This window comes from Bos javanicus, chromosome 10, assembly GCF_032452875.1.
Source record: "Bos javanicus breed banteng chromosome 10, ARS-OSU_banteng_1.0, whole genome shotgun sequence".
Classification (NCBI taxonomy): domain Eukaryota; kingdom Metazoa; phylum Chordata; class Mammalia; order Artiodactyla; family Bovidae; genus Bos; species Bos javanicus.
The window spans coordinates 99,428,475-99,446,018 of NC_083877.1; the positions used below are offsets into that span (position 1 = coordinate 99,428,475).

General features: G+C 41.0%; 1 long non-coding RNA gene across 2 annotated transcripts in view; it reads right to left on the reverse strand.

Annotated features, from left to right (window-relative positions):
* LOC133255070 (uncharacterized) overlaps positions 1–12,220 on the reverse strand; it is a 38,578-nt gene extending 26,358 nt beyond the window's left edge. For both annotated transcript variants that reach the window (XR_009738860.1, XR_009738859.1), the window contains exon 1: positions 10,307–12,220. This is a non-coding gene — a long non-coding RNA (uncharacterized LOC133255070). The remainder of the gene's footprint in view (positions 1–10,306) is intronic.
* Between the last annotated feature and the right edge of the window lie 5,324 nt (positions 12,221–17,544).

A 17,544-nucleotide genomic window follows, 5' to 3' on the forward strand; every position in this document is an offset into this window, starting at 1 on the left:
ATTTGTTACAGTGATCTCTGATCAGTGATCTTCGATGTTACTATTGTAATTGTTTGAAGGGCACCATGAACTGCACCCATGTAAGGCAAAGAACTTAATCAACAAATGTTGGATGTGTTCTGACTGTTCTACCAACCTGCCATTCCCCCATCTCACTCCCTCTCCTCTGATCTATTTCCTGAGAAACAACAATATTTAACTGTGTCAGTAAGCCTCACGTAGAGTCAGACTGCCTGGAATGTGAAGTCAAGTGGGCCTTAGGAAGCATCATGAAGAATTACGAAGAACAAAGCTAGTGGAGGTGATGGAATTCCAGTTGAGCTATTTCAAATCCTGAAAGACGATGCTGTGAAGTGCTGCACTCAATATGCCAGCAAATTTGGAAAACTCAGCAGTGGCCACAGGACTGGAAAAGGTTAGTTTTCATTCCAATCCCATTCCAATCCCTTTGGCGATGCCAAAGCATGTTCAAACTACCACACAATTGCACTCATCTCACACACTAGCAAAGTAATGCTCAAAATTCTCCAAGTCAAGCTTCAATAGTACATGAATTATGATCTTCCAGATGTTCAAGCTGGATTTAGAAAAGGCAGAGGAACCAGAGATCAAATTGCCAACATCTGTTGGATCATAGAAAAATCAAGAGAATTCCAGAAAAACATCTACTTCTGCTTTATTGACTATGCCAAAGCCTTTGACTGTGGGGATCACCAAAAACTGTGTAAAGTTCTGAAAGAGATGGGAATACCAGACCACCTGACTGGCCTCCTGAGAAATCTGTATGCAGGTCAGGAAGCAACAGTTAGAACCAGACATGGAACAACAGACTGGTTCCAAATCAGGAACAGAGTATATCGAGGCTGTATATTGTCACCCTGCTTACTTAACTTATAAGCAGAGCACATCATGAAAAATGCTGGGCTGGTTGAAGCACAAGCTGAAATCAAGATTGCCATGAGAAATATATCAATAACCTCAGATATGCATATGACACCACCCTTATGGCATAAAGCAAAGAGGAACTAAATAGACTCTTGATCAAAGTGAAAGAGGAGAGTGAAAAAGTTGGCTTACAACTCAACATTCAAAAAACAAAGAGCATAGCATTACTTCATGGCAAATAGATGGGGAAACAATGGAAACAGTGAGAAACTATTTTCCCAGGCTCCAAAATCACTGCAGATGGTGTCTGCAGCCATGAGGTTAAAAGATGCTTGGGGGGGAGGAGCCAAGATGGCAGAGGAGTAGGACGGGGAGAACACTTTCTCCCCCACAAATTCATCAAAAGAGCATTTAAACGTCGAGTAAATTCCACAAAACAACTTCTGAATGCCGGCAGAGGACGTCAGGCACCCAGAAAAGCAATCCGACTCTTCGAAAGGAGGTAGGAAAAAATATAAAAGACAAAAAAAGAGACAAAAGAGGGAGGGACGGAGTTCCGTCCCGGGAAGGGAGTCTTAAAAAGAGAGAAGTTTCCAAACACCAGGAAACCTTCTCACTGCCGAATCTGTGCCGAGCTTTGGAAGCACAGAGGGCAACATAACGGGGAGAAAAAAATAAATAAACAATTAAAACTCAAAGACTGCGAGTCCTACGGTAACTCCCCCAGCGGAGAAGCAGCGCAGACGCCTGCACGCGCCATTAGCAAGCGGGGGCTGGGCAGGGAGGCGCAGCGCAGGCTGCATCGCTTAGAGTAAGAATCTGGCCTGAATACCCTGAGCACTATCTGAGCGAAATAATCTGGGCTAGCAAACCAGACTGTGGGATATCTACCACGCGAAAAGCCAGCCCCAACCTAAGACACCGCCAGGCCCGCGCAGGGAACAAAGAACTGAACAGAGATAGCTGGCTGCAGACCTTCCCCCTCCGGTGACAGGCAGCCAGAGCCGGAAGGAGGCAATCGCAGCCCCAGAGAGACATTATCTATAAAACTGTAAGCAGGCTTCTTTGCTAACTAAAACTTCTTGGGGGTCTGGACGGTTAACATCTGCCTGAGAATGTGCGCCGGTTTTACACCCAGATAACCGAGTGGCTGGGAGGCGATAAGTCGCAGCATTGGCGCTCGCCAAACACCTCATCACTTGAGCTGCTCGGACCTGGGAAGAGCACAAAACTCAGGCCCAACTGAGTCTGCGCCTCTGAGGACTGCCCGAGCGCCTGAACCTGAGCGGCTTGGACGTGGGAGGTACATGCAGCCCAGGGCCAGCCTCGGATTGTTCCTGGCGGAACAACCTAGAGCCCGAGCAGTGTGGGCAGGGAGGCTACACGCGCCGTGAGCCGGGGCAGACCCAGTGTGGCTGAGGCATTGCGAGCGCACACTAGTGTTATTTGTTTGCAGCATCCCTCCCTCCCTCCCCACAGTGCGACTGAACAAAGAGAAGAAATACAGCTCCATCCATCAGAACACCGACACAAGCTTCCCTAACCAGGAAACCTTGACAAGCCACCTGTACAAACCCACACACAGCGAGGAAAAGCCACAATAAAGAGAACTCCACAAACTGCCAGAATACAGAAAGGACACCCCAAACTCAGCAATTTAAACAAGATGAAGAGACAGAGGAATAGCCAGCAGATAAAGGAACAGGATAAATGCCCACCAAACCAAACAAAAGAGGAAGAGATAGGGAATCTACCTGATAAAGAATTCCGAATAATGATAGTGAAATTGATCCAAAATCTTGAAATTAAAATGGAATCACAGATAAATAGCGTGGAGACAAGGATTGAGAAGATGCAAGAAAGGTTTAACAAGGACCTAGAAGAAATAAAAAAGAGTCAATATATAATGAATAATGCAATAAATGAAATTAAAAACACTCTGGAGGCAACAAATAGTAGAATAACAGAGGCAGAAGATAGGATTAGTGAATTAGAAGATAGAATGGTAGAAATAAATGAATCAGAGAGAATAAAAGAAAAATGAATTAAAAGAAATGAGGACAATCTCAGAGACCTCCAGGACAATATTAAACGCTACAACATTCGAATCATAGGGGTTCCAGAAGAAGAAGACAAAAAGAAAGACCATGAGAAAATACTTGAGGAGATAATAGTTGAAAACTTCCCTAAACTGGGGAAGGAAATAATCACCCAAGTCCAAGAAACCCAGAGAATTCCAAACAGGATAAACCCAAGGCGAAACACCCCAAGACACATATTAATCAAATTAACAAAGATCAAACACAAAGAACAAATATTAAAAGCAGCAAGGGAAAAACAACAAATAACACACAAGGGAATCCCCATAAGGATAACAGCTGATCTTTCAATAGAAACTCTTCAAGCCAGGAGGGAATGGCAAGACATACTTAAAATGATGAAAGAAAATAACCTACAGCCCAGATTATTGTACCCAGCAAGGATTTCATTCAAGTATGAAGGAGAAATCAAAAGCTTCTCAGACAAGCAAAAGCTGAGAGAATTCTGCACCACCAAACCAGCTCTCCAACAAATACTAAAGGATATTCTCTAGACAGGAAACACAAAAATGCTGTATAAATTCAAACCCAAAACAATAAAGTAAATGGCAACAGGATCATACTTATCAGTAATTACCTTAAACGTAAATGGGTTGAATGCCCGAACCAAAAGACAAAGACTGGCTGAATGGATACAAAAACAAGACCCCTACATATGTTGTCTACAGGAGACCCACCTCAAAACAGGGGACACATACAGACTGAAAGTGAAGGGCTGGAAAAAGATTTTCCATGCAAATAGGGACCAAAAAAAAGCAGGAGTAGCAATACTCATATCAGATAAAATAGACTTTAAAACAAAGGCTGTGAAAAGAGACAAAGAAGGTCACTACATAATGATCAAAGGATCAATCCAAGAAGAAGATGTAACAATTATAAATATATATGCACCCAACACGGGAGCACCACAGTATGTAAGACAAATGCTAACAAGTATGAAAGGAGAAATTAACAATAACACAATAATAGTGGGAGACTTTAACACCCCACTCACACCTATGGATAGATCAACTAAACAGAAAATTAACAAGGAAACACAAACTTTAAACGATACAATAGACCAGTTAGACCTAATTGATATCTATAGGACATTTCATCCCAAAACAATGAATTTCACCTTTTTCTCAAGCGCACATGGAACCTTCTCCAGGATAGATCACATCCTGGGCCATAAAGCTAGCCTTGGTAAATTCAAAAAAATAGAAATCATTCCAAGCATCTTTTCTGACCATAATGCAGTAAGATTAGATCTCAATTACAGGAGAAAAACTATTAAAAATTCCAACATATGGAGGCTGAACAACACGCTGCTGAATAACCAACAAATCACAGAAGAAATCAAAAAAGAAATCAAAATTTGCATAGAAACGAATGAAAATGAAAACACAACAACCCAAAACCTGTGGGACACAGTAAAAGCAGTCCTAAGGGGAAAGTTCATAGCAATACAGGCACACTTCAAGAAACAAGAAAAAAGTCAAATAAATAACCTAACTCTACACCTAAAGCAACTAGAAAAGGAAGAAATGAAGAACCCCAGGGTTAGCAGAAGGAAAGAAATCTTAAAAATTAGAGCAGAAATAAATGCAAAAGAAACAAAAGAGACCATAGCAAAAATCAACAAAGCCAAAAGCTGGTTCTTTGAAAGGATAAATAAAATTGACAAACCATTAGCCAGACTCATCAAGAAAAAAAGGGAGAAAAATCAAATCAATAAAATTAGAAACGAAAATGGAGAGATTACAACAGACAACACAGAAATACAAAGGATCATAAGAGACTATTATCAACAATTATATGCCAATAAAATGGACAATGAGGAAGAAATGGACAAATTCTTAGAAAAGTACAACTTTCCAAAACTCAACCAGGAAGAAATAGAAAACCTTAACGGACCCATCACAAGCACGGAAATTGAAACTGTAATCAAAAATCTTCCAGCAAACAAAAGCCCAGGTCCAGACGGCTTCACAGCTGAATTCTACCAAAAATTTAGAGAAGAGCTAACACCTATCCTGCTTAAACTCTTCCAGAAAATTGCAGAGGAAGGTAAACTTCCAAACTCATTCTATGAGGCCACCATCACCCTAATACCAAAACCTGACAAAGATCCCACAAAAAAAGAAAACTACAGGCCAATATCACTGATGAACATAGATGCAAAAATCCTAAACAAAATTCTAGCAATCAGAATCCAACAACACATTAAAAAGATCATACACCATGACCAAGTGGGCTTTATCCCAGGGATGCAAGGATTCTTCAATATCCGCAAATCAATCAATGTAATACACCACATTAACAAATTGAAAAATAAAAACCATATGATTATCTCAATAGATGCAGAGAAAGCCTTTGACAAAATTCAACACCCATTTATGATAAAAACTCTCCAGAAAGCAGGAATAGAAGGAACATACCTCAACATAATAAAAGCTATATATAACAAACCCACAGCAAACATTATCCTCAATGGTGAAAAATTGAAAGCATTTCCTCTAAAGTCAGGAACAAGACAAGGGTGCCCACTTTCACCATTACTATTCAACATAGTTTTGGAAGTTTTGGCCACAGCAATCAGAGCAGAAAAAGAAATAAAAGGAATCCAAATTGGAAAAGAAGAAGTAAAACTCTCACTATTTGCAGATGACATGATCCTCTACATAGAAAACCCTAAAGACTCCACCAGAAAATTACTAGAACTAATCAATGATTATAGTAAAGTTGCAGGATATAAAATCAACACACAGAAATCCCTTGCATTCCTATACACTAATAATGAGAAAACAGAAAGAGAAATTAAGGAAACAATTCCATTCACCATTGCAACAAAAATAATAAAATACTTAGGAATATATCTACCTAAAGAAACTAAAGACCTATATATAGAAAACTATAAAACACTGGTGAAAGAAATCAAAGAGGACACTAATAGATGGAGAAATATACCATGTTCATGGATTGGAAGAATCAATATAGTGAAAATGAGTATACTACCCAAAGCAATTTATAGATTCAATGCAATCCCTATCAAGCTACCAACAGTATTCTTCACAGAGCTAGAACAAATAATTTCACAATTTGTATGGAAATACAAAAAACCTCAAATAGCCAAAGCGATCTTGAGAAAGAAAAATGGAACTGGAGGAATCAACCTACCTGACTTCAGGCTCTACTACAAAGCCACAGTTATCAAGACAGTATGGTACTGGCACAAGGAGAGAAATATAGATCAATGGAACAAAATAGAAAGCCCAGAGATAAATCCACGCACATATGGACACCTTATCTTTGACAAAGGAGGCAAGAATATACAATGGATTAAAGACAATCTCTTTAACAAGTGGTGCTGGGAAATCTGGTCAACCACTTGTAAAAGAATGAAACTAGAACACTTTGTAACACCATATACAAAAATAAACTCAAAATGGATTAAAGATCTCAACATAAGACCAGAAACTATAAAACTCCTAGAGGAGAACATAGGCAAAACACTCTCTGACATACATCACAGCAGGATCCTCTATGACCCACCTCCCAGAATATTGGAAATCAAAGCAAAAATAAACAAATGGGACCTAATTAAACTTAAAAGCTTCTGCACATCAAAGGAAACTATTAGCAAGGTGAAAAGACAGCCTTCAGAATGGGAGAAAATAATAGCAAATGAAGCAACCGACAAACAACTAATCTCAAAAATATACAAGCAACTCCTACAGCTCAACTCCAGAAAAATAAATGACCCAATCAAAAAATGGGCCAAAGATCTAAATAGACATTTCTCCAAAGAAGACATACAGATGGCTAACAAACACATGAAAAGATGCTCAACATCACTCATTATCAGAGAAATGCAAATCAAAACCACTATGAGGTACCATTTCACACCAGTCAGAATGGCTGCAATCCAAAAGTCTACAAATAATAAATGCTGGAGAGGGTGTGGAGAAAAGGGAACCCTCTTACACTGTTGGTGGGAATGCAAACTAGTACAGCCACTATGGAGAACAGTGTGGAGATTCCTTAAAAAACTGGAAATAGAACTGCCTTATGATCCAGCAATCCCACTGCTGGGCGTACACACTGAGGAAACCAGAAGGGAAAGAGACACGTGTACCCCAATGTTCATCGCAGCACTGTTTATAATAGCCAGGACATGGAAGCAACCTAGATGTCCATCAGCAGATGAATGGATAAGAAAGCTGTGGTACATATACACAATGGAGTATTACTCAGCCATTAAAAAGAATACATTTGAATCAGTTCTAATGAGGTGGATGAAACTGGAGCCTATTATACAGAGTGAAGTAAGCCAGAAGGAAAAACACCAATACAGTATACTAACGCATATATATGGAATTTAGAAAGATGGTAACGATAACCCTGTATACGAGACAGCAAAAGAGACACTGACGTATAGAACAGTCTTATGGACTCTGTGGAAGAGGGAGAGGGTGGGAAGATTTGGGAGAATGGCATTGAAACATGTAAAATATCATGTAAGAAACGAGATGCCAGTCCAGGTTCAATGCACGATACTGGATGCTTGGGGCTGGTGCACTGGGACGACCCAGAGGGATGGTGTGGGGAGGGAGGAGGGAGGGGGTTCAGGATGGGGAACACATGTATACCCATGGTGGATTCATTTTGATGTTTGGCAGAACTAATACAATTATGTAAAGTTCGAGAATAGAATAAAATTAATTTTTTAAAAAATTTTAAAAAAATAAAAATAAATAAAATAAAAGATGCTTGCTCCTTGGAATAAAAGTTATGACCAACCTAGACAACTTATCAAAAAGCAGAAACATTACTTTGCTGACAAGGTCCATCTAGTCAAAGCTATGGTTTTTCCAGTAGTCATGTATGGATGTGAGAGCTAGACTATAAAGAAAGCTGAGCACCCAAGAATTGATGCTTTTGAACTGTGGTGCTGAAAAAGACTCTTGAGAGTCTCTTGGACTGCAAGGAGATCAAACCAGTCAATCCTAAAGGAAATCAATCCTGAATATTCATTGGAAGGACTGATGTTGAAGCTGAAGCTCCAATACTTTGGCCACCTGATGCCAAGAACTGACTCACTGGAAAAGGCCCTGATGCTGGGCAAGATTGAAGGCAGGAGGAGAAGGGGACAACAGAGGATGAGATGGCTGGACGGCATCACCGACTCGATGGACATGAGTTTGAGTAAACTCTGTGATGGACAGGGAAGCCTGGCATCCTGCAGTCCATGGGGTCACAAAGAGTTGGACATAACTGAACTGAATCCAGAGCAAGGCCTTTAACTCTCTTCATTTGTCTTGAAGGATAGAAATGAGGAAGCTGCAGAAGGAGAACTTGAAGCTAGCAGAGGTTTAAGGAAAGACACTATTTCCATTAACGTTAAAAAAAAAAAAAAAAAGGTTTAGCAGTTTAGTGCTGATGTAGAAGCTGCAGCAACTTATCCAGAAGATTTAGCTAAGATAATGAAATGTTCGTTGTTCAATCGTGTGCAACTCTTTGTGAACCCATGAACTACAGCCTGCCAGTCTCCTCTGTCCATAGAATTCTCCAGACAACAATTTTGGAGTGGGTTGTCATTTCCTTCTCAAGGGGATCTTCCCGACTCAGGGATTGAACCCAGGTCCTCTGCATGACAGGCAGATTCTTTACCATCTGAGTCACCGGGAAGATAATGAAGGTGGCTACACTAAGCAACAGATTTTCAGTGTAGATGAAACGGATTTGTAATGGAAGAAGATATCATCCAGCTGGAGAGGAGAATTCAACATCTAACTTCAAAGCTTGAAAGAACAGGCTGACACTGTTAGAGGCTAATGCAGCTGGCAATTTTCAGTTGAAGGTTATATTTATTTACCATTCTGAAAATCCTATAGTCCTTAAAAATTGTGCTAAGTCCTCTCTACTTGTGTTCTATGAATGGAATGACAAAGCCCAGATGACAGCTCATCAGTTTACAACATGGTTTACTGAATAATTTAAGCCCATCGTTGAAACCTAATGCTCAGAAACAAATTTTTCAAAATACTGCTACTCATTGACAATGCACCTGATCACCCAAGGGCTGTAATGAAGATGTATGAGATTAATGTTTTCGTGCCTACTAACACAATATCCATTCTGCAACTCAAAGAGATCTGCAACTTTCAAGTCTTATTTAGAAATACATTTTGTACAATTATAGCTGCCATGGAGAGTGATTCCTCTGATGGATCTGGGAAAAATAAATTGAAAACTTTCTAGAAAGGAGTCACCGTTCAAGATAACATTAAAAACATTTGCAATTCACGGGAAGAGGTCAAAATATCAACATCAATAGGAATTTGGAAGAAGTTGATTCCAACCCTCGTGAATGACTTTGCAGAGGAAGCAACTTCAGATACCGAGCAAATAGCAATAGAAGTGGAGCCTGAAGATGTGACTGAATTGCGGCAATCTCATGATAAATCTCCAGTGGATGAGGGCTTGCTTTACAGATGAGGAGAAAGCAGTTTCTTGAGACGGACTCTATCCCTGGTAAAGATGGTGTGAAGATTGTTGAACAACAATCTTCTTTGTTGAGCAGCAATCTTTGTTGTAAAACAACAAAGCATTTAGAATATTACATTGATTTTGTTGACAAAGCAGCAGCAGAGTTTGAAAGGATTGAATCCAATTTTGAAAGAAGTTCTACTGTGGGTAAAACACTATCCAAGAGCATTGCACACCGCAGAGAAATCGTCTGAAAACAAGAGTCAATCAAGGTAGCAAACTTCATTAAGAAACTGCCACAGCCCACCCCACCTTCAGCAACCACAACCCCGATCAGCCAGCAGTCAACATGGAGGCAAAACCCATCACCAGCAAAGGAACTGGGACTTGCTGAAGGCTCAGAGAGCGTTTTTTAGCGATATTTTTAAATTAAGGTTACGCACATTGTTTTCTTTAGACACAGTGCTATTGTATCCTTTATAGACTACTGCACAGTGTAAACATAACTTTTATATGCACTGGGAGACCAAAAGCTCCAGCTGACTCGCTTTATTGCAATATTTACTTTATTGCGGTGGTCTGGAGCCAAACCTGCAATATCTCTGAAGTATGCATGTATAAGCCAGTGTGACTGAAGCACACACAGTGGCCACACTTTTTGCTGTAAGGACTACTTTTCCAGAGGGAGGAAAATCGAAAGTCAACAAGAGCTGCAGGTGTAGCACTGTCCTGGAAGCTAGGAGGGCACAGACTCCTTGTCTATTGTTGCCATGACAAATGACCACCCATTTAGTGACATGAAGCAACAAAAAGTTCATTGAGTCATAGTTCTGTCGGTATGGTGGGCTCACCTGGTTTCTCCTCTCCTCCTGGGTCTCAGGGCCAAAACCAAAGTGTTGGCCAGCCACAGCAATTCTGTGGAGATTCTGGAAAGAATGTGCTTCCGGGCCCATGCAGGTTGTCGGTAGAATTCAGTTCCTCTTCCTTGTAGTGCGACTGAGGTCCCTGCATCCTCGGGGCTCTCAGCCAGAGGTTGTCTCAGCTTCCACAAACTTAATCAGCTCTCTTCATTTTTAGAGTCACCAACGGGGAGTGAAATGCTTCCGGTGCTTAAAAACCCCCGCCTTCTCCTCCTGCCGCCTTCCTCGGTCTCCAGTGAGAGAAAAGTCACTGCTTTTAAAGGCTTGTGTGATTAGATCCGGCCCACCTGGACAATCCAGGATACCCTCGCTCTCTCAAGGTCCGTTACCTTAATTACATCTGCAAAATGGCCTTTACCATGTAATGTAACATATTCACAGATTCCAGGGATCGGGGCATAGACATTTTGGAGGACCATTCTGCCGACTGCTGGAGACACGGCCAAGTGCAGAGAAGAGGGCATTTCTGGCCAGGACAGATGCCACTGTCACGTGGGATTTGTTCTTGAGTTATCTTGTTTCATTCAATACAAAGGAAAATGTTACAAAAATAAATTTGTTGATTTCAATATATTTTTTCTGATTGCATATAAATATATGATATACATTTAGAATATATGTATATGTACATATGTAGTCAAAGGGCTTCCCAGGTGACCCTAGTGGTAAAGAACCCACCTGCCAACGCAGGAGACGTAAGAGACCAGGTTCAGTTCCTGGGCCGGGAAGATCCCCAGGAGGAGGGCATGGCAATGCATTCCAGTATTCTTGTCTGGAGAATCCCATGGACAGAGGAGCCAGGTGGGCTACTGGACACACCTGAAGCAACTCAGCATGCATGCATATAGTCAAAGCCTTGGAGCTTTATATTTAGCTCATTCAATTTATGAAAAATATCTAGCACATAACCTACTTAGCAGAGCTAGTCCTACCATCAGGAAAAAAAAAAAAGACCTCTGACCTTTACCCAAAGTAATGAATTATAAAACCCACAAATCCACTGAAAAAAAAAGATACAAATCACAATGGTAAGTTTACAAGACTGTAAAATAAACTAAAATGTTGTCAATATTAAAATGACACAGATCTATTATCATAAAACTATAAATTTTTCTAAGTTACAAAATCAACCATAAATCTTTTTGTTGTATTCAACTAGTTAAGGTATACTGTTGTATTCAGCTAGTTAATGTATGGTTAAAATTGCACAGTTTTTGGAAAAGCAGGCTTAGGATGAAAGGCAGGCTGCCATTCAGTCAGCTGGGCGCAGGCGTGTGAGCACTAATGCCAGTGTTTGGCTTTGGGGGTGTGGAGGAGACAATTACCTTGATCCAATGGTAACTTCCACCTACGCTCTCAGGTAAGCTCTCTCAGAGGTCATAGAACACAAAGGTTCACCAACCAAATCAAAACATATGAATTACACAGGTTATTTAATCAATTTAAAGCACAGCAAGAAGCCAGGGAAAGAGAAGAAGTAGGCTTAACACATGTAGGATAGGACACAAGCAGATGGAACCAGCACAATTTTCCACCAGGAATTGTAGACTCAGTACCTAGGGTCCATGGCGCTTTTACAAGTCCACAAAACTGTTTAAACTTCTTTTACCAGAAAGAAAAAAACTGTCATCCAGCCTGGATTGTATTCATCTTTATACCAATGTAGAAGTACATGCAGTTTTTAATACTTCTCAATGGAAGAAAGGGTCCCAGAAGAAAAACCCAAATGCTCAGGGTACAGGGCAAGTATCTTACAGTACACAATGGGATGACCACACCACCCATGTTTCCCGCATCAACATTCTGCACTGACGACTGAGGTTTGAACACAGGGCTTTATTGACAAAGCGCTGGAGCCAACACAAACACTAGCTTTATCCAAGAGACTCGGACCAAGGAAGCCTGGGCAAACAGCTTGGCAACTAGCCTGCTCCATAGCCCTGGGTCTTCATGAGCCCCTTAGACAGTGGGCATGTGGGCCCGAAATAGGACCACAGCAGGAGCCTCAATGGATGGCCAATATAAGGATGCTCAGAGGTGGCATCAGCCTACTTTAAGATGGCTTTTCCATGTCTTTGAACCTATAAGTAACCCTCTTATTTGTTTCATCACACATTTCATCTATCCCATCTTCAACCTGTCTCACAGGTTACTTACTATCTATATTCAACACATGTATTCTGCCTGTGTCTCATAGGCTACTGTTTGGCCATTGTTTATCCCAAGCACGTGCTGTCAATTTTGCCTGCATTTCATAAGTTACTAGCTTTCTTACTATGCTTACCGCTTCTTATGAGTTTTATTTATCCCATTTGTTGTCTTGCTTTTTATAAAAGAACTGAATGTTCTCAAATAATATTGAAAACATGTTACAGGAAAAGTTTAATAAGAATAATGTAGAAGGGTAAGAAATAGCACCAATTATTTCATGAGAGGACTTTCCTTAGACTTTGTGATCAAACATGTTTTATGCAGATAAAGTTACAAATCGCAAAAGACTATGTGGGGTTCTAAATGTCCATTGAAAATCTCTAAATGGATAAAGAAGCTGTGGTACAAATATACAATGGAATACTACTCAGCCGTAAGGAAGAATGAAATAATGCCATTGGCAGCAACATGGAGGGGCCTAGAGATTATCATACGAAGTACAGTAAGTCAGAGAAAAGAAATACCACACATCACTTGTATGTGAAATCTAAAAAAGATGATACAAATGAACTTAGTTACAAAACAGAAACAGACTCACAAACATAGAAAACAAATTTACGGTTACCAAAGAGGAAGGGGCGGAGGAGTTATAAACTCCTAAATTAGGAGTTCAGGATTAATAGATTCACCCTACTACATAAAAGCAGATGAACAACAAGGACCTACTGTATAGCACACAGAACTATATTCGGGATCTTGTAACCTATAATAGAAAATAATATAAAAGTGTATATATATATATATATATATATATACACACACAGCTGAATCACTTTGCTGTACACCTGAAAGTAACACAGCGTTTGTAAATTAAATATGTGCTCTGCTTAGTCACTCATGTCCCACTCTTTGGACTGTAGCCCGCCAGGCTCCTCTGTCCATGGGATTCTCCAGGCAAGAATACTGGAGGAGGTTGCCGTGTTCTCCTCCAGGGAATGTTTCCCACCCAGGGATCAGACCCAGGTCTCCCACGTTGCAGGTGGATTCTTCTACCATCTGAACCACCAGGGAAGCCCAAGAAGACTGCAGTGGGTAGCCTATCCCTTTTCCAGGGGATCTTTAAGACCCAGGAATAGAACCGGGGGTCTCCTGCATCACAGGTGGATTCTTCACTAGCTGAGGTACCACAGAAGCCCTAAATCAACTATACTTCAATTTTTAAAAATGTTTTAATAAAACAATTTTAAACACTGTGGTTTATAAACTTTTCATCATGCTTTCATCATGATGTTGCTATTTTATATTAGGAAGTAGATAAAATTAAAACATAAGGTGAAGTAAGATGAAAATTTTCTGTAGTTTAAGTGTCTATTTACCATTATGATTATAATGTAGATTTACACTATACAGAATCACACAAAATTTTTTTCAAGGTAACTTGAAACTTCGACAGCTCCTGAAAATGATCCAGTTACACTTTTCACATTAACCATCTTTGTTTAACCTATCTACAGAGTTGGACACGACCTGGTGACTGAACAAAAACCTATTCTACTTGTGCACTTCACAGGTGTGTTTCTTTTTAGGTAAAGATGTCACAGGGACAAGCATTAGCAACAGGTAAAAAGGATCTGCTACTGCCGCTGCTAAGTCGCTTCAGTCGTGTCCGACTCTGTGCGACCCCAGAGACGGCAGCCCACCAGGCTCCACCATCCCTGGGATTCTCCAGGCAAGAACACTGGAGTGGGTTGCCATTTCCTTCTCCAATGCATGAAAGTGAAAAGGGAAAGTGAAGTCGCTCAGTCATGCCCGACTCCCAGCGACCCCATGGACTGCAGCCCACCAGGCTCCTCCATCCATGGGATTTTCCAGGCAAGAGTACTGGAGTGGGGTTCCATTGCCTTCTCCAGTAAAAAGGATCACTTATGTGAAATATGCCGATGGTGAGGGTTCCAAGGGGGAGGCCCATTTTTAGTTTTCCTTATTTCTTATCAATACTTGTCTTAATTTCATCAAACTTGCAAGAGCTATGCATTTCTCAATAATAGTCAGGGATTGTCAGGGAACATTTAACAGGATTCCTGCATGCTGTTTTCTATTTCTCAAGGATTCTCTGTTCCTTATCAGTTCCTATTCTGAGAGCGAGTAGAGCTGCACACAGTTCTCAGGACTGAGATCATAGGATGAGACATGCAGTGACTCTTTTCAGCATCAGTGACCTTGTATGTATTAGACTATCTATGTTGTGGCTATTGATAAAATTTCATCCTGTGTAATAGCTGAGTAATCATCTTACTAAAGATATATAAGCCTGTATTTCTGCTAATAAAAGCACCCTTGCTGCATCAGAGCTTGGGTCCCCATGTCTTTCTGTCTTTCTTTCTGTCTCTCTCTCTCTCTGTCTCTTTCTATCACTTTCTTATCATCGACTCCAGACCGCCAGGGTCTGGTCCATTAAAGGACCGCAACAAGGGATGAAAGAGAAGGTCATGAAATAAAAACTAGACCCATGGTCTACTGTCAGTGTATTTTAGGACAACCAGCAAGAGCCAAAATACTTTCCTTTCCAGTGCCATGCTTCATCTTCAACACAAATATATACAAGATAGGAAAGGAAAGAAAGATCGGGGTTGGGGGAGGTTCTTGACGTCTCCAACTAAAAGACTCTTCCCTCAAGTCAGTATTTCAAATCGATTGTGCCCTGCAGCGGGGAGAGGGTGTTTAGAAGCCAGAGCCAAGGACCACAGTAAGAACTGGAAAATGTCAAGTGTATGCCTTTCTTAGACAAAGCAAGAGATGGGCTATAAAAGGGGGGAAATGGGAAAGGACAACTCTCTTGATGACAGGGAAGAGGACCCCAGGGCTCTGATAGCCCGGTTAGAAAGGTATTTATCTGTAATTCACAATTCAGCTGATAATTGTTTACTGACATTATCATCATAAAGTGTTAAGAGTTGAGGACCATCATTAAGAGTTGAGGACCATTTCTTCTACTCTATCCCCCATGGTTCTGCATATATAATAAGGAACCAGTAATAACTATTTCCTTGGAAGAAAAGCTATGACCAACCTAGACAGCATATTAAAAAGCAGAGGCATTACTTTGCTGACAAAGGTCCATATAGTCAAAGCTATGGTTTTTCCAGTAGTCATGTATGGATGTGAGAGTTGGACCATAAAGAAAACTGAGCACCAAAGAATTGATGCTTTTGAACTGTGGCATTGGAGAAGACTCTTGAGAGTCCCTTGGACTGCAAGGAGATCAAACCAGTCAATCCTAAAGGAAATAAATCCTGAATCTATCAATCCTGAAGTTCTAATACTTTGGCTACTTGATGCAAACAACTGATCATTGGAAATAACACTGAGGCTGGGAAAGATTGAAGGCAGGAGAAGAAGGGGACGATAGAGGATGAGATGGTTGGATGTCATCACAGACTCAATGGACATGAGTTTGAGCAAGCTTTGGTGCCGGGAGCCGGCATATTGCATATTGAATGCATATTGCATATTGCATATTGAGTGCAGCACTTTCCACAGCATCATCTTTCAGGATCTGGAATAGCTCAACTGGAATTCTATCCCTGCCGGGAGCCAGCGTGAGGAACTCCGCCCATGACAAAGGTCATGAGGAAGGAGGCTCGGCATACGCAAAAGCAGGATCAAGCCTCAGGAGTCCCCCTGGAAATTCTCGAGCATTTACACCCAAAACCAGAGTCTGCCTACTTTCTGCTTTGTGCTTTCACCTACACCTCTGACTTTACGGGGGGCTGTCCCCCACTACCTCTCTCTGAAAAAAGAGTTAGCTTACAGCTCCAGTTAATAATTCCTGGGTGTGACAGTGTTTCAACCTACAAACTCCTTTGGAAATCCTCTAGCCTGCCTGAATAGGTTTTTCCGGCCACATGTGATTGCTCAGAGCCTCCCAACTGTGAGAGGCATGAGATGTTCTAAACTGTCTAAATACAGATTCCTTTGAGCAGTTAAAAGATTGATTAGAAATTGTATTGGTGAAGGGTTTTTCACTTGTTGGGCCAATGTTTGCTGCTAAGTCTCCATATCCCTTACCTGCTGTGTCCCTGGCAGTGTATTGATGAATATAATTGGTGTAAGTAGTAGCTTTAATGTTTGTAACCTGGGACCCTTGAGTTAATTCTTTTTCTTGTTATAGCCCACCACACCTTTGCTCTGTAGGAATGCAACTTTATCTAATGCTTTTGGAGGGTGGCGCTTGACTAATCACCTTTAGAGAAAAATAAGTTTTCTGAAGAAAGGGTCTTAAAATGTTAACAGGCCTCCGGGCCAGAAGATGATGCAAATCACCTAAACTTTTGCATATGATAAGTTTGCAGGAAGAAAGCCTGGCTTACGGCATGACTCTACCCCTTCCCCCATTATCCTCTATGCATAACTTAAGGCACAAAAACTACTTTGGAAAATAAAGTGCGGGCCTTGTTCACCGAAACTTGGTCTCCCCATGTCGTTCTTTCTCTCACCTTCTGGCTGAATTATTCAGCCTCTTTTCTCCACTGAATTTCCTCACTGAGCTATCCTTATTTCAGCCTCTTTTCTCCACTGAATTTCCTCACTGAGCTATCCTTATTCTATTACTCTTTATATCCTTAATTAACGTTTAATTAAGCAGTTGTTTCCTGATCCTCGCCGATGCCGTCCCCGCTTCGAATTCCTGGATCCACCGGGGCTGGACCCCGGCACTGTGGGAGTTGGTGATGGACAGGGAAGCCTGGCATGCTGCAGTCCATGGGGTTGCAAAGAACTGGACTCAACTGACTGACTGAACTGAATAACTACTTGTTGTTCACCCCGTTATTTATTCATGCACTCATTTGCCAAGAACCTGTTGCTGTATACCAGATGCTATATGACAATTAAGCCAATGAGCATTTACTGTCACTGACTCTGTGACAGGCACTGCACTAGACACTGGAGGGAAATCGTGAACAAAACTGTGTCTTGGAGAAATTAATTGATTAGCACTTGGCTCTATACATTTATAG